Below are 17,489 nucleotides of genomic sequence, written 5' to 3'. Positions count from 1 at the left end.
GGGGGGTTTCGTCTGTACACCATTCGCTTAATAGTAATACTGACATGTTGTATATGTTCCTCAAGTTGGTACGATTACAATGATATGTAATTGATATCACTTTTCTTTTATCTGACAAATTTTAAAAAAGTGTGTTTAAAATCGCTCTATTCCCAGCCTTATAACGCTTTAATCCTTTGGTCTATGGGGATAATTGAGGTGTCATGCGCCATGATCTGTACTTTCTATCTGTACCTTTCTTTTAAACTGTTTTTATCTTTTGGCTAAAGCTTCGGTTGCCCAGGCATGATGGGAATTGTAGTTTTGCAACAGCTGAAGGGCCGCAGTTTGACATCCCTGATCTACAAGGTGGACTTTGCTTTTATAAGATGGATCATACTTTTCCTGCTATGGGTACAGTATGTGCAATAGTGGTTGTGTCTGTACACAACCAATCCAGATGAGCTTTGGTCCATCCGCTAGTTATTATCTCATTATCTACAATTTGAGGCACTCTGCATGTTTTCCTGTTTTTGTATGTCCTAATATTGGCACTGTACACCTTTGATAATATCACTCCTAACAACAGAAGGGCACTAAGGTAGCATTTTACCTGAGTTAGGAAAAATGTTATTGTAAGGAAGTACTATAGGGGCACTATCACTGTGTAAAAGGAAAGCTGAATGGAAAGTAAAGGGTAAAGAATACATAGGCACAGTATTAAAGAAGCATGGAGACATCTGTGCAGATAGCTCTGCAGAGAAAAGTTGTGGTCGTCTTGGCAGTCTGGGCTGGGCCGAGAAGAAAAGGAAAGTGAGCATCTCCACCAGAGAACATGTTGACTGTAGTCACTGGATGTAATGGTCCCATAAATAATGGTACAAACTTTGTAGGACAGGTATTTATCACCACAAGGCAAATGTATGGTGTATTAATATTATGTGGTGTGTTTTATTTAGTAACACCATTGCAGTATTATCAAGTTTCTTGGCCCTGCTGTGGAGGTATTCATTTTCTTATTTTTTTGAACCCCACCTTTGTACCCCCTTAAGGCTGAATGACAGGCAAAAGCATGTGGAGAGCCCCATTTGTTTTCTATGAATGAATGTGTCTGTTCAGGAACAGTTTTATCTTAGAAAAACTGTGATATACCCAGTAGCTTCACCCACGTTGTGTTGCTCATAACTGTAAATAGGTTCAGCACATCTGTATAACAGTTCTCTAATTACTGCATACAACATTAAATTCTCAAAAAGTACCATATTTTCCACCATATAAGACGACTTTTTAACCTCGAAAAATCTTCTTAGAAGTCGGGGGTCGTCTTATATGCCGGATAGCTTGAAAATGCCGGGCTGTGGTCAGGCAGGAGTTAACATTATAAGGCGAAACCCTGACAATATTCTTGAAAGTCAGGGGTCATCTTATACACCCAGTTGCCTTATACGCTGGAAAATACAGTATACACTGTATGTGTACAGTATATAGCACTGTTACTCCTTCACTGAAACTCATTTAGGCAATGGATCTTGCCCTCACACTGTGGCTAGCACTTACACAGTGCCATTAATGCCTCGTACTGGCGCTGTTATGGGGGGGCCATAGTTGGGGCGAATCTGCTAAGTTTGCCTTTGCTTTTCCCGGTCTTCATATAGACATTGTAACAGCTGGAAATCTAACACGAAATACTATTGGTTCCAATGTATAGAAATCCAATTAACCCCCAGTTGTATTGTTTTATTATAGTATTACCAATTAAAACTATTTCAAAGAAGACACAGCTGCATCTTTTAACTAAAAATGTTGAAATCGATATTTAATTTTAGAATCTGAAATGATCTTTTGTGTATTTGGTGAGATATTCAGTTTCAATGCCATTTACTCATTTATTAAGAAGAATGAAGTTGATATCATGTTTCTCACTAACATAAGAACATCATGAAAGAACAAATTAGGGCCTTTTCAGATTGTGAGTTATTACAAAAGCCTGCTCATGCTGAGTTCTACGCAGTGCTTGCCAAATAAATCTCGGTAAAATGTATGTGTCAGGGTCGCTAGGCATGGAATCAGCTTACATCCTTACCTTTCCTTTACATGGAAAATGGCTTTGAAAAGCAGTTTTATTTATGTAATAATTTCACAAAGTGCACCAATATAATCTGTAACTACATAAAGAACGATCACTCTCATCAGTCCTGGTGAGAGTCAAACATAAAGGCCCATTACATGGACTGATTATCTCCCAAATTAGTCAGATATTGCACCATGTAAAAGAGCCAGCAATCAGCCAATGGATAATTTAATGCTCGCTCATGGCTTGATTAGTCACTTCTGACTTGTCAAAAACAATCTGCCATCCGCAAATGATCGATGATCTAGCAGATCGCTCATTTAACGCCCTAAGTGCCATATTCTGGCACAATCAGCAGAGAGAGATTGACGCTTGCTTTAAGAGTCCATAAGACTTCAATAATCACATGGCAAGGGCTACACAGACATCGCTAGCTTTAAAAGGTTGCTCAGCATATAGAAGCTTATAGATAAGCTTTACTTACCTCTTCACACTTGTACAGTGTTCTCCAGCCTTGTCTTTGGGTTCTCTGCCGACTAAAGCCACTGCTGACATGTCTGAACCCGTCTCTGCAGTGACAGCCCACTCAGCCAATCACTGGCTGTGGCACTGTCCCATCTAGGTCAGTGATTGGCTGAGCGGGCTGTCACTGTAGAGACAGATTTAGAAGTGTCGGTGGTGTCTGCAGTCATCATGGGACCCAGAGACAAGGCAGGAGGACATTGGGGGAGTGTGGAGAGGCAAGCATAGATTTTTTTTATTATTTTCTATATATTGACACCAAGCATCCCTTTAATAAATGATGGCTAATGATTTTTTACACGTGTTGAAAGACGTAGGTGGGACAAGCCATATCTTGGAGGGGAAGAATAAATACCACAAAGATTATATTTTTGCTTCTGCTTTTATTATTATTATTAATATTATTATTATTTTTTTTTTTACTGTATGGATGCCTATCATGCTAGACAAAGGCCTTTCTGCTTGAAACATTGCTGTACTGTACCTGGATATGCAGTAAAATTGCAAGATTTTTTGCACATACTTGGATGTTAGATGTTTTTGGTTCACCTACATTCAAGCAATAGGTCATTTTCTCATGGCACATTCCCCTTCACTCTTGTTCACAGAATATCAATGAATCCGACTGAACTGAAAATATATCTGCAGATGATGAAATGGAACATCTTAAAATCTATTTTTTTTTATGTTGAACTCAAATTGATATTTTTGCATATAGACAATTCTTTCACATATATATAAAAGTTGTTTTTAATACATATGTTCATTACTAACGCTACACTATGTTTAAAGCTTATAAATACAATGGGAAAAAACAGAAAATATATGTCAGTTGTATCCATAGAGATCTATCTATAGAGGCCAATATAATAGCCTATGGGCTGGTATATGTCAGTATACCTTTTCTTTAGCAGCATGGAATAACATAGTAGAATAGGCTATTGCATGAAAAGATATAGGGGGGATGTATCATTTGAGCAATAATTTTTGTGCCTGTGCACTTTTCAATTATGCATTTTTTTGTGCTAATAAAATGGCCAACAAATTATGCCCGGGTCTGACTGCAGTACTACTATTTAAAAACATAGCTAACTTAAACCATGCCCTTAACATGCCCACTCTGAGCCAGCGTTAAATGCTCTAAAACAGTCCAAAGTGCTTTGTAACAAAACTGAAAATATGCCAAAATAATGGCACAAAAAGAATTATACATATGCCCAATAGAGTATGTTCACATAACGTTTTTTGAGGTGAAAATACAGCCATATTTTGACCATTAATGATCATTACTTATGACTGTAATTATCAAATTGTAGCCGTATTTTTGACCAAAAAAACCGTGTGAACATATATATATTTTTTTTTCATTACAATACAGGCCTATTAGAACCTATCTCACTGTATGTGTGCACAGTGGGAACTGCCATAGCCTTCTTTTACAGGTTTAGGTCAGGAGATCTGTCCAAAATTACCTCCATCATAGGCTCCGATTGTAATGTGAATTCTATATATTTACTTAAACTTACATTTAAACGTTTAAATAATTTCTTTAATGGTGTTGTCTGATATAATATAGTTTCTGTGGGCATAATGCAGGTATGGAATGAAGATATATATGAAAATGAAGGATTAGGCCAAAGTAGGGCAGCCTTAAATCAGATTGTAATACTACTAGACTGAAATTACATCCAAAAGATCAGAACTGTGTAAGCTTTCCCTAGAGCATGGCTTTTGTGTCAGATTTTTACCACTCCTGAAATCTCATGCCATCTGTTCTCTGTTGCTTTAATACTTTTATTGCATACTTGGACTCGACCCATAAAGACAGCTTAGTATTTATAAAAATGATCTCACCAATGCAGCTATCTAAAAATTCATAAAATAATCCCACTGGTCTGTATATCCCTTTGTTATACACCATATTTGTATTCATAGATAAGTACTTCAGCAGTATGGTGAACGAGATAGTTTATGAATATGTCCATATTCCTGCTTGCATATATTCTCTGTGCATTTTAAATAGATGCAAATTGGTTCAATCATACACCACAACTTGTAAAGTTTTATGATGCCGATAATGTTCCTTTATTACAGTGCGCACAACAAAAACAATGTCATGGATTGTACTGTAGAGACTTTCATCACCACCGCTTTCTATAAAGCTACTTGACGCCAAAACTTTCTTGTGTCTTCACAACTGTTAATGCAGATAATGCAGCTATTTTCATTAACTTGTTCAGCATGGTGGAAAAGTTCACAAGTGGCAGAATGTCTATGGAGGACTCATTTATCTGAATGGGACTTGTCGGCAAAACAACTCTATTCAAATGGATAGAACTGAATTTCAGTTGTAGCAGTCTGTGCAGTTCCACATGTAAATCCACTCTTAGGTCATGTTCACACACTTTATTTCTTTAGTAAGGGCCATCTTTTTAAATAACTGTTTCTAGTCTTCAGTGATTTCCGTTGAAATTTATGGAAACAATGGCAGTTGGTTCACACAATGTATGAAATAATGGCCACTTCAAAATTAATGTTCAAGTCACTGTCCTTTCACCGCAATTTACACATTATGAAATGAAACTTTAAACTAACCACATCTTAAAGGGTGTTAAGAAGCGGCCATGTCGAGCCTAAACTTGAATAATATACCAACGGACATCATTGTAATGACAGCCGACAAAGAATGTTAAAAAATGGCCGTTATTTGATATTCAAAAAACAACTGTTATCAAATCAAGTAGTTGTGTGAACAAGGCCTTACCATGCAGCACTGGGAAGCTTCTGTGTTTAAAAGAAGCCCATATGTAGAAGCATTATAGCTGCATTTTTGTGTTCATATTATGGCTGCAATTTGCTGTCTTTAGACTCGTGGTAAGTTTGTAAAACGCAGATGTAATATGCCCCTGTGTGGGGCCTCTATATCCCACAAAATGCAACATAAGCATAGAGTTTGTAAGTTTTTCCTAAATTCACATAGGATTTCTTCCATACTCCTAAAATAAAAAATATGCATTTTTTTCCCTGCGTATGCATGCCTGGGACAGTAAATTTTAAACACAGACTGATATAAAAAGTGAAATTTCTTTACACTCTGTGGAATATGTTGACGCCATATAAATTTCCTATTTTATGACAAATTGTAATATCAATAGGAATAATGCAATGTAGAACAGATCAGTGTCCCAGCGGGCCTTCATTGAGGTCCTGCCACGCCATTCAAATCATGCACGCATTCACGTCACCGCTCCTCTGACCCCTCTTCTGTCTCCATGTCGATTAAAGGCCGGAAGCAGTAGCGGATAATAATAGGTCCTTTTCGGGCGGTAGCCCTGGGCCCTGAGCTCCTGGGGGGCCCATAACCACCCAAACAGCGTTATACTTTCAGTGGAGTATTTTCCCTGGCTACAGTATTGCCATGATTTGCAAAAAAAAATGTGCTTTTTTACTGCGATTTTGCACTGAATAGAGCAGCATGAAATTATATTTCTGTACTACGAACACCCCACTAGGGCTACCATATGTACAGTAGGGTGGGGGCCCTGGCTTGGTTAACAGCCCGGGGCTTATGGTAAAGTTAATCCGCCCCTGGCCAGAAGTCACGCTCTCTCATAGAGAATGTATTGGAGAGCAAGACTTCCGGCCTTCAAATGACATAGAGACAGAAGAGCGGTGACAGGAACGTGAATAGGATTTGAACGGTGCCGCAGGACTGGAACGAAGCAATGATTCTTTCATGTAAAAGGCTCCAAGTTGCATGCAATATGTGGTTCACAAGCTTTTAGTAAAAGTACAACCATCAGCCCTGAGGGTCCATTTACTATGTCATTGGTTATCAGCCGAGATGTCTGTTCATGTGTAGGGACACTTGAAAACCCAGACTTGAGGGCTGCAGACTTTCAGTAAATGCTGGGAGGTGTAGTGTTTGCAGCTACAACTCTGTGCATGCACTTCTTTGGGGAGTTACTGTCTGGAAGGGTAATTAAAAATATAATATTATCACCATACATATCACCATATTTTTAAACCCAGTATAGTATACCACCATTACCAATAAGGGTATGTTCACACTGAGCAAAATAGGGAGAATTCTGCAACAGAGATGTCCGCTGCAGAATAGCGCCTGCCTCACTGTTCAACAGTGTTTCTGTGGGAGGGTTTGCCCGCCTCCGCTCTCCTCTGCTCTGTCAATTCTTTGAGCGGAGAGCGGAGAAGGACATACCCTCAGTGCTCAGTGTGAACATACCCTAATACCAGTAAATCAGAAACAAATATTATTGCCACACCTTGACCAGCTCATAGCACTAATACCACCAATACATTACCAAATAAAATCCACTATATTGCTAAGACAAGTATTTGCCCATTTACTGACCCAAGTAGAAACCACTGGTACTAGACTCTGCATATATCTGTTGACAATGATCCTGAATTTCTAGTGCTTTTTTGTCTTCAAATAAGGATTTTTATTACCTCTGCAATTGAGCTATCACAAGCATATTACAAGCATATGAGCTTTTGGAGCTTTTTCTATTGCTTTATCACATGTGCAGCTATAAAAGATATTACACTGTTCATCAGTGTGGCAGAAACAAAGTTTTCATTTTGTTTTTGTATTTTGTATTTCAAATGTAGTGCAATAGAACACAACTATATTAATTTAATCCCAATAGCGATAGCAATAATCTTTAGTAAAAGTGTAAAATAACACTCATGGGGAACTGTTTAATGTAGCGGCAGCTGAGTAACATAGTAAGTATGGAATAGTTAAAGCACTGAAAGAGAGAGAAATTAGGCTTACTAATAGATTTTTCCAGAACACTATGCACATAGAGCATGAAAGAATAAATGGTGGAGCTGCAAAGCCTGTAAAAGCCAGCATATAGTGTGTAGCCCTCAGCTACTGCATTATACTTGGTTGCAAATCATTCTGTGATATTTTTAGCATATACAGGAGCTGTTTAATGTTATATAGGACTGCAGTAATGGGTCATGAAAAATTTAGCACTTTTAGATTACAGTAGCCGGCATATTCCAGAAACTAAACAGGAATCCTGAATATTCTTTTATGTGACTGAGAGGGGTTTACATAATAAAAGCTGAGTGAGTGTTTTACATTGGGTTTCTAGTATAACAAAGCTTTACATACAAAGAAATATCTGTTTAAGACCACATTCACATGAGGTGTCATTTTTTGCACCATGATCGGTACCTTGATTGCGTATATGGGACTTTTTGATCGCTTTTCATTACAATGTTTCTGGATTTTATGCGACCAAAAATGCACAATTTTTGCACTTTGGCGGGTCTTGGCGCTTACGCCGTTTACCGTGCGAGATCAGGAATGTGATAAATTAATAGTTTGTGCGATTACGCACGCGGCGATACCAAACATGTTTATTTTTTTATTTATAAAATGGGAAAAGGGGGGTGATTCAGACTTTTATTAGGGGAGGGTGTTTTTTTTTTAATAATGAAGACACTTTTTTTAATACTTATACATTAATTAGAAGTCCCCCTGGGGGCCTCCTATATACACAGCACTGATCCCCCTGGGGGACTTCTAATATAACTACTCTGATCTCTCATAGAGATCAGTGTAGCTGTATAACACAGCACCGATACATGAGATCGGTGCTCTGTTGCTATAGTCTGCTGCAGACAATTGCAATAGAATACCGAGCCGGGATTAGCGTCATTCTGACGCTGAGGCCCGGCCTGGTAAGACCAAGGGATCCCCCCTCCACGATCGCGGCCCCGCTCTGAACTCCTCTTGCGGACATATGCCGTACGGGTACGGCATATGCTCTTAAGAGGTTAATGTTTTCAAACTGTGAAAGATCAAGAGAATGAGCTGGGAGAAATCCACGCTCAGCACATTCTCTAGTGGCTTTGTATCATGTGATTGAGATGACCGCATAATGTAAGTCAATGAGACTGTCTCGCTCACATAGACACAAATTATACCACATGGGGATGTGGCTGCCTCTACTTGGTCGTGTACTCTACCCATCCCACCCAGGTGGTGTAATTACTTTTGCCGATACAAGATTGATCTTGCATGCCCAGAGCATAGACGTATTACATGCCATGGAGAGGCCATAGTACAATATAGGGTCTGCCCCGAGCATGAGGCTACCTTATGGTGGTGGGGTGATTTACACTCTTTGCAAATGGTAATCAAAAGCCTCATTATATTTGTGTTGGAATTTTTTTTTAAAGTTGGAGGGGGGGCACTTTTAATTATTTTCATGTCTGTAGTGGGTCTGTATCTTTCCGTTGCGGTGAGCTGTTGCATTTTTCTGTGTTTTTGTGTGTAGACACAAAGTAGGGAGAGAGGCATGCAAAAGCCCTTGTCTCTTCCCACTCGTTCTCCTGATCACTGTAGTTGACTTAATATCTGATTTATTAGAGACATTACCTATAGGACTCCATTGGAGCACTCTAAAGCATCTGGCTGTATGCAATGTAATAATAGGCTGTTAATGGAGGGACCACCTGATCCACCAAAAGTATTCTGCCGTGCACCCATTCTGGCCTGAAGCTATGCCAAGTCAGTATTCATCTTGTCCCTTTGCTCCTCAGGAAGCAATAATTGTGTCTTTTCAGGGGCAGGAGGGAATTCGGAAAAAAGAAAAACATATAAATTATCCAAAATCCAACTGACAGTATGAGGGAGAGTTTGTATAACACCCAGGTGATCCCATAAAGCTAAAATAAGTAGCTTTAAACATCCCTTCACAATATTTGCCAGCAATCTCCCTACCTTGTTTCCACAATTATAGAAATCTGTTACATATTGAGAGCAATACATGTGGTCTTGCCAGACCAACCACAACTCATGTACACTTCACAGTTCCTGCCAAACAAGTTTTGTTTCACACACATAGGATTTTCAAGATTGTAAATTATGTATATGCTCCCTGCAAAGACTTAGTAGTTGCCTTAGACTGGGATTCGATTTTATTTCTGTGTGTTAAAAACATGAGCAATTAGTTGTTATGGTCAGTATGGCAAAGGCAGTCTGACAAGACACGGACAGTGAGCCCTGAGCTGACCCCACCCACTGACCCTGCCTACTTGCCACGGACGGCCCTAAATGGCCCGGACCACCACAGAGTCGGTCCCTACACTAAATAGGTGCGACACACAAAGCACGGACAGACAAACAAAACACAATAAGAGGTGTCAGACAAACCAGGTCAGCAACAGTTGAGTGGCGAAGTACAAAAACAGCAAACAGGAGAATAGTCGAGGTCAGATGCAGAAGGTCCAGAATACAGAGATCAGAAGAACTAAACAGGGAGCTGAGCAGGCGAGTGAACTCTAATAGTCAGCAGGGAAGAAAGCCACTTGCTGCTATTTATCTAGGATCAGAGACTGAGTCCAGCAGATGATTGGACCAGCCCTGATCCCAGCAGCAAGTTCAGCTGAGAAGATCAAGCAGAGCAGTAACCCCTGCACCGCCAGGAGTCTGCCAGGAAAAGCGGGTGTGGCTGGCAAATACAACACAATCAGACAGTGTAAAAAAAAAACACAGACAAACTCAGCGCTTCCTCGACTGCCCAGCAAGGACCGAGGAGCGCAAAGTCATATTCCTAACATTAGCTTTCCCTAAATAACCCCCTTTGTTATTTCCCCCAATACAATTAGGGTCATCCCTGTTAGGACCATCACCAAATAATAAAGGGTCAGCAGGATAGGGGTGTGGCCAGATACAACAAAATCATAGTGATCTATGGATGTGATGCATCTACTAACCAGGATGTGATTCATCCTGTGGGTGAAATCCCTTTTATTTGGATGAAAGATGCGCCATGATGCCTCTGAACCAATCTATTTCATAAAGAAGAAAACATTTTAAAAATTTGGGTGAGAAAACAATGCGGGTCCTGTAGGATATCTTTTATGATGCTCCAGAGGTTTAGGTTTAAAAACACGTTAATGTACAAACGGTCGTCATTGCACAGATGGCCAAACAGTAAAATGATGTCTGTTATTTTAAACTCAAAATGACAGACATAATTTTAAATGAAGTGGAAAAAACCTTGTGTGAATTTAGCCAAAAGGTGAGGAGGGAGCAAAGTGAGGTGAAAGTAGTGAAGTGCTTGGCGAAGTGAGGTAAAAGTGGAGACTGTGTCATCAGCATAGAACACTCAGAAATAGGCAGGATATTACAGCTGGAAATAAATGGCCAAGCACATAGTGCTGAAAGACTGCTTCATTTTAATTACCTCGGCTTAGAAGTCCTCAACCATAAGGAGGGGCCTTCTGTTAATCTCCAGTGTGTGTGTTGTTTCATATAAACCCTAAAATGTCTACCTAGTCCAAGAAGAACAAAATGATTTGTCTGGGGCAAACATTACAGGAGTTCACATTGTTGCTACCATTGGCAGGGTAGGATTCGACTCAATATGGTGCACCCTCTCAACTCCATAATAGAAATATGAGCATTTTTTTCATTAAAATGATATAATTTAGTGGAAAATAGAGTTTAAAATTACATAATCTCATGTTTATGTAAAGATTTCAATTCTAATGATTGGGACAACTCTCTGATACCAATTATACGGAGGTTGCTTCATCTTAAGCAATTTTCGAAATCATCCAAGTTCTCCCTTGTAAGGACCAAATCCACCTTAGCTTGGCATAGCTGTGCAGAGTCCTTCATTTTCATCCTCCAAAGAGGCCATATGAATCTCCAGCCCATCCATACTTACTGAGCTAGTGCCAGCCCCCGACTGCAACTGTGTTTCGATCCACCAAAGAGAAGCAGGGCTATTGATATTTCTGACCGCTTCAAAGCAGATAACGGTATGGTCTGTCAGACAGTGGATTGCCAGAGAGGCATTTGGTGACAGGGACATTGCCAGGCAAGTACATTTTGATAAGATTTTCTTTTTAACAGACTGGAATTTATCTCTCAGTTGCTCTTACATACTATACTTACCCTGTGGACATACTGAACCACTGGTAAACACTATAATATGAGCCATGAATACAATGTAGGGCAATGGTAATTCCCATTCTACATACTCTGTACAAAGCACATAAATTCTATTATGATGTTTATTGATTTTTACAATTCTCCCTTTTATTGATATTTGTCTTGACATGTTTAAGGATTGCCAGCTTGGAGGAATTTATTACAGACCGTTCTCTATTTGTCACAGTAAACATGTTTAGGTTATGTCTTCTCATCGTTATTTTATGCCAAGTTAAGGTACATTCACACATGGTAGATTTGTTGCAGAAATTTCTGGGGTTGTCTAAATTCTCTGAATGGGATTTCCAGAAATCAATATACCTGCTCCAAACATCCACATTCCCTACAGATGTAAGAAGAAGCTTAAAAGGACCTGTGGTTACATGACAAGACTGTACTGGTCCTTAGATCAGACATCAGAAAAAGACAGCATGGTACAAGAGCTATATTGCACAGAGGGGGTCAGCCTGTCACTAGAGCTACTTTGTAGAGAGAGTGGTAGCCATCTAGAAGAGCTACTTTGCACAAAAGAACAAGGCCTACTACATGAGCTGCATTGCAGAAAGGGACGTAACCTGCTCCTGAATTACTATGGCGGGAGAGAAACAGCTTATTACAATAGTTACAGGTAGAGATGGCCTTACACCAAAGGTCCCAGCAGAGGTTGCAGTCAGAGCCTGAGAGAGACAGAGCCTGAGCTAGTCTGCAGTTATTAGGGCAAAGGTAAAGGGTACCTGGTATAAGAGACCACTAGAGATGAGCGAACCTCGAGCATACTCGAGTCCATCTGAACACGATCGTTCGGCATTTGATTAGCGGTGGCTGCTGAAGTTAGATAAAGCCCTAAGGCTATGTGGAAAACATGGATATAGTCATTGACTGTATCTATGTTTTCCAGACAACCTTAGGGCTTTATCCAACTTCAGCAGCCACCGCTAATCAAGTGCCGAACGCTCAGGTTCGAATGGACTTGAGCATGCCCGCGGTTCGCTCATCTCTAGAGACCACTAACTAAGAGGGAAATACAGACAACAGCCCTTTCAGAGGTTGTGAAAAAAAAAATTGTTGCCATTTAGTTAGACTGTTCCAGTAAACTACGGTATAGCTTGGTGCTGTCATTACTGCAACTATTACAGAGAATGCTTTTATTCTTATTTACATCCCATATATGCAAATCACTGTTATCGCACTGTTTGCTGCATTTATTCATGTAAAGAATTTGACTCCAATAATCTTCTAAGTCTATTTGCTCTTTACATATGTAGCAGCTTTTCACTTGTAAAAGTTTCTACCGCATGTGGGCTCAGTCATAGTGTCTGGGGCAAGTTGTCCACTAACTGGGAGCAGCTGGAGCCCAGTGCCCTCACATGACCCACACTGAGCCTGGACTTCTAGTTCCACTACGTATCCACCTCCATTCACCTCCAGTCTCCTCCTGGGATACAACTCCAGAGTCCAGTTGCCCGCACCAAGCCTGGGCCCCCTGTCACAATGTCAAGTTGCCTCCAGTTTGATCCTGGGATGCAGCTCCGGAGCTTGTTGTTGATCTGCCCTCAAAAAGGAGTGACACCGGAGGAGCTGCTGTGCCTGTGCCGTGGCCCAGGCACTGTATGAGGATGTTGTAGCAGCTGGTGGGCTCTGGTGTTTGGGAGACCTTGTCACGGTAGCCAGGAGTGGCGATACCCACCCCCAGTCACATGGGCACTGCACTTGAAGGGTTAGTACTAAGTGTAGGTGCATGTGCAGTGCACTAAAAAGGTGACAGATTCCAGCACTTAACCAGTAGTTGGTTCTTTACTTGTAAAAGTTTCAGTGCAATATAACAGTATACAAAAGGAACTGCTCAAAGGTGCTAGTGCAAAGAAAAATAGAATACAACTTTTGAGGTACACTTTAAGTAGAGGTGAAGAAAGTAGAGAAAAAACTAGTGTAGGGGCCTTCTAGGGGCCCTTGTCTAATATATGTAGTACTCTGTAGTGCTGGGATTGTAGTGTTGATACTTGAAAGAAGAACTTCTCATACATATAAATATAGACTGTGCATATATGACCCAGCTCAGAGATCGCTGAGGTAGGGCAGTATGAGTCCTAGATCTCTGTCTCTAGGTCAAGCTCTTATTGAAGGTTTCTCAAGGTGGATGAGCATTGTCAAATACGTCGTCACTTAGCAGCTTTGTCTGGGGATCAGTCCTTCTGCCCTTTCTTAAAGGGGGAGACCTCCCTGACGTTTAAGAAGATCCATGGCGTAGACAAGGGTGTCCCAACCCATTGTTACCCCATTTGCATACTGCACTGCATACTGGTGGGTTCATTCTCTCTTAAGAAAAACAGCTCCAGTCCCCGTCAGGGGCTCTGGCACAAGCCAGGCCAGCTTATTCACTGTAGCAGGAAACTGTCTCATGTGTCTGTCTCTCATCCACACTGACTAGAAGACCCAGAAAAGATAGTTACCTTTGACCTATATAGAGTCATGTAACAGGAAGAAGGAAGAGTAGAGAAAGGGAGAGTGTAGAATGTCTTGCACATGTGATTGGCCAAACACACACATAGCTAAACTTTATACACTGCAGTTGTGCACAGAGGAGAGTGAGACACCAAGTGGCTGGAGCAGAAAATCACAGCTCCCAGCTCTTAGTGTGACACCTGACAGACTTACTTTCTGACGGTAAGCAAGTTAGTGACCCCTGTACTAAGACACTACACCTGGACCTGCTGCAGGGGCCATCAATCTATTATGGAGGTACACGGCATGCTAAGAGATGTAGTTTCCTGTCCGGCACCATCTGTAACATAGTCTTCGATGTAATAAAACTTAGAACAGAGGAAAGGAAGCACCCATACAGGAGAGGTAACAAAAAAAACAAGGGGGGGGGGGGATTGCAGACGTTTTTGTTTTAGCATGGACAGTAATTTTTAATAATTTTGATCTGTTCTGACCTTTCACTGTGTTGATTTATAATGAATCCATCAAGTTTCTGTATTTTTTACCAGGACAATACAGCACTGCATTCTAGCTCTTTCTAACAGTCAAAATGGAATAAATAATAAAAAAAACGAACACGTGTGATATAAGCCAAATAATCCAAGACAAATATGTGAACATTGTTAGACAGTGTTATAAAGCTTTTTTTTTTTTTTTTTTCAACATTGCACAGTACATAGCTGTAACTCAACACCTTATATGTGTGGGCAAAATTAATCTGTTTTATTAGAAAACCTATAGAGAGCATCATGTGCCTGTAGGTAACACAGCCCAGGAAAATAAGTACTGTCAGCAGTGGAGAACACTAGACCATATCATCAGGAAGTTTATATTTACATCTTGGGCACTTGCCATTAAGTATATAAGGAGACAGATTGACAAGTATTCACTCACATGTAGTCTGTAAGATGAAATGTTATAATAGACTATTAAGGACAGCAATAATAAAGCTACTAAAAGAAGAACATGTTCTCAAAGGTACTGAGCTTGAGATCTTCTTCAGGCCTTTTACACTTACAATGCAGATGACGGGAATTTCATCTACCAGTGGCATCAGAAGAGGACAGCGTAACTGCCAGAATTTTTTCAAGGCATCCTTACGCAGTCGCTAAGTGATAGGTACACTAGTGCAAACATAGGCCCAAAAACTATTAGATTTTCACAGCAACCAAGTATAGTTTAATTTTATCAGAACAATTGAAAAATTAAAGCTGAGATGGCATTAGTTGCTATAAAAAAAAAGTTAGTTTTGTCCTTGACAGATTAATAAATCTAGGCTATAGTGTATGGCTGCTTTTGGAAATGTATAATTTTATGTCTCACATTAACTATTTAACTATTGAATCAGTAATAACCTAAGAAAAGCATAGCTGGAAACATCCGCAGCAGAGCAGCCTCTCTGGGTTTTGGAAAATGAGACTTCTAACTGTGAGCTACGAAATCGTGAGTACTATCTCATGTATGGAAAATAGGAAGCAGATCTAGAGTGTACATTCCCAGATTTGCTTGAATGTGGTCTAGCCTTGAGAAACATGTTTCCATTGGCCTATTGGATCAGCAGTTTTTTTCTATTTTACTTCCCTTATCATCTTCATTATATGCATGTGAAATATTTTCTAAAAGCATTTCTAAATTTATATTGCAAATGTTTCTGGCTTTGCCAACTGGCTTATCCTTTGGTTTTAATTTATAACCTAAAGTACATAACATACAATGTGCCCCTTCATCTCCCATCAACCATGTTAGGCTTTACCTAGTATACACTAGGTTGTCCTTTTATAGTCAGTCGGCTGACCTAGTTTCTTTAGATTGCAGCTGAGAATAGCTTACAGGGGCTGAGTGGACAAAGCAATCAGAATAGTGTTACAGCCTTCAGTGCTAGGACTCCTCTAATAAAATATTTATGGCATATTGATGCACTAAAGGAGAAACCCCTTTAAGGAAAAACAGTGTCATATCAATTACACTTAATTATATATGAAAAGAGAAATCTCCATAATATTATTTGACATTTTATAAAAACATCCTTTTTTAAGCCTATTGCTTCTGTAGGTAAAGGTTGGCAACAAAGACCCTTTCTCCACATTTGGATAAACACTGTTTTAAAGACGATTCTAACCTGCTTATAGCTCCCTATTTCGCAGGAGGCGACGAGGATGAGGGTATGTCTCTTATCTTCATCCTCGGCGCCTTTCCTGTGTACTTAGTTGTTCACTCCATAGTCGGGTAAGACTGTATAGACCATGGGGGCACCGTTAGAGGCACTGCCCCGACCCCATAATGCCGATCTGCCTCTTCTAATGGAGCAGGATGGCCAGGGGCGGGATGGATCGTCGCTAGGGGGGACCGGACAGTGCTCCCAATGGTTTTACCAGGCCAGGGTGTAGGTGCACAGGAAAAGCACCTAGGATAAAGGTAAGATACATATTTGCATCCTCGATGAATCCTGCACAATCGGGAGATATCAGCAGCCTTTATCTATGCAATTTAAATTTCTTAAGCAGACTGGATAAAAATCTGGATCACAAGACCTCCATAATTGTACTTGTCCAGGTTGACATTATGAAGAACATTTATCAAGATTGACGTACTTGTAGTGACATCCTTTATAGGGGGAGATTTATCAAACATGGTGTTAAGTAGAAATAGCAGCAACAGGCCAAAAAAAAAAAAAAAAAAGGCTATTTTTCAGACCATCATTACTATTTTACCAGCAATGGTTTCAAAAAGGCCATTTTGTATACTGCAGAACTCTGTAGGATGACTAGCTTTGATCCCCGAAGTCACCATCTGGCTTCTTACTACAAAGCTACAACTTGTAGCCAGATGACTCCATTATACTTGTAATTCCTCAATATGGTAGTTCAGTTTATGTAGCGTTATCGTACAGGCCTGCCCTGTTGCCCCCTACTCTGCTCTTGTAATACAAAATTTGGCAATAAATATCAGAGAGGATAGGTAAATTCTTGGGGTGATGATGCTGTGCTAGTATTTCTAGAGTGTGGATAATTTTTTTTTCTTTCTTTTAAACAGAAATAAAATTGAAGATACTCTGGACTAGACATTAAACATCAAAAATCAGCACATAATAGGGCAAAGAAATAAAACTAAAGAATTTTTTCAAGTATTTGGCTGTTAAGTACTGAACAGATTTTGAAAACAAATTTTTGAAAAAATTAGAGTAAAGCTGTTAGTCTGGAAGACTCCACTGTTAAATATGTCTGATAGACTGAACAGAAAGTTAAATATGCTAGTAGGAAACCACTTTGTGGTAAAATTGTATTAGATTATTGATTGGTTATAGGCAGGGTCGGACTGAACATCAGCCCTGGCACTCACACCCCTTCAGCCCACATACCATATAATTTTCCACATATCATGGATAGCCATGTACAGTGCACGCTGTGTCGTTAGGATAAAGGCGGTATCGGTAATAAACTTTTAGCCCAA

The sequence above is a fragment of the Dendropsophus ebraccatus genome, chromosome 1 (assembly GCF_027789765.1).
Source record: "Dendropsophus ebraccatus isolate aDenEbr1 chromosome 1, aDenEbr1.pat, whole genome shotgun sequence".
Taxonomy (NCBI): Eukaryota; Metazoa; Chordata; class Amphibia; order Anura; family Hylidae; genus Dendropsophus; species Dendropsophus ebraccatus.
Note: the sequence above shows the minus strand (reverse complement) of the source record.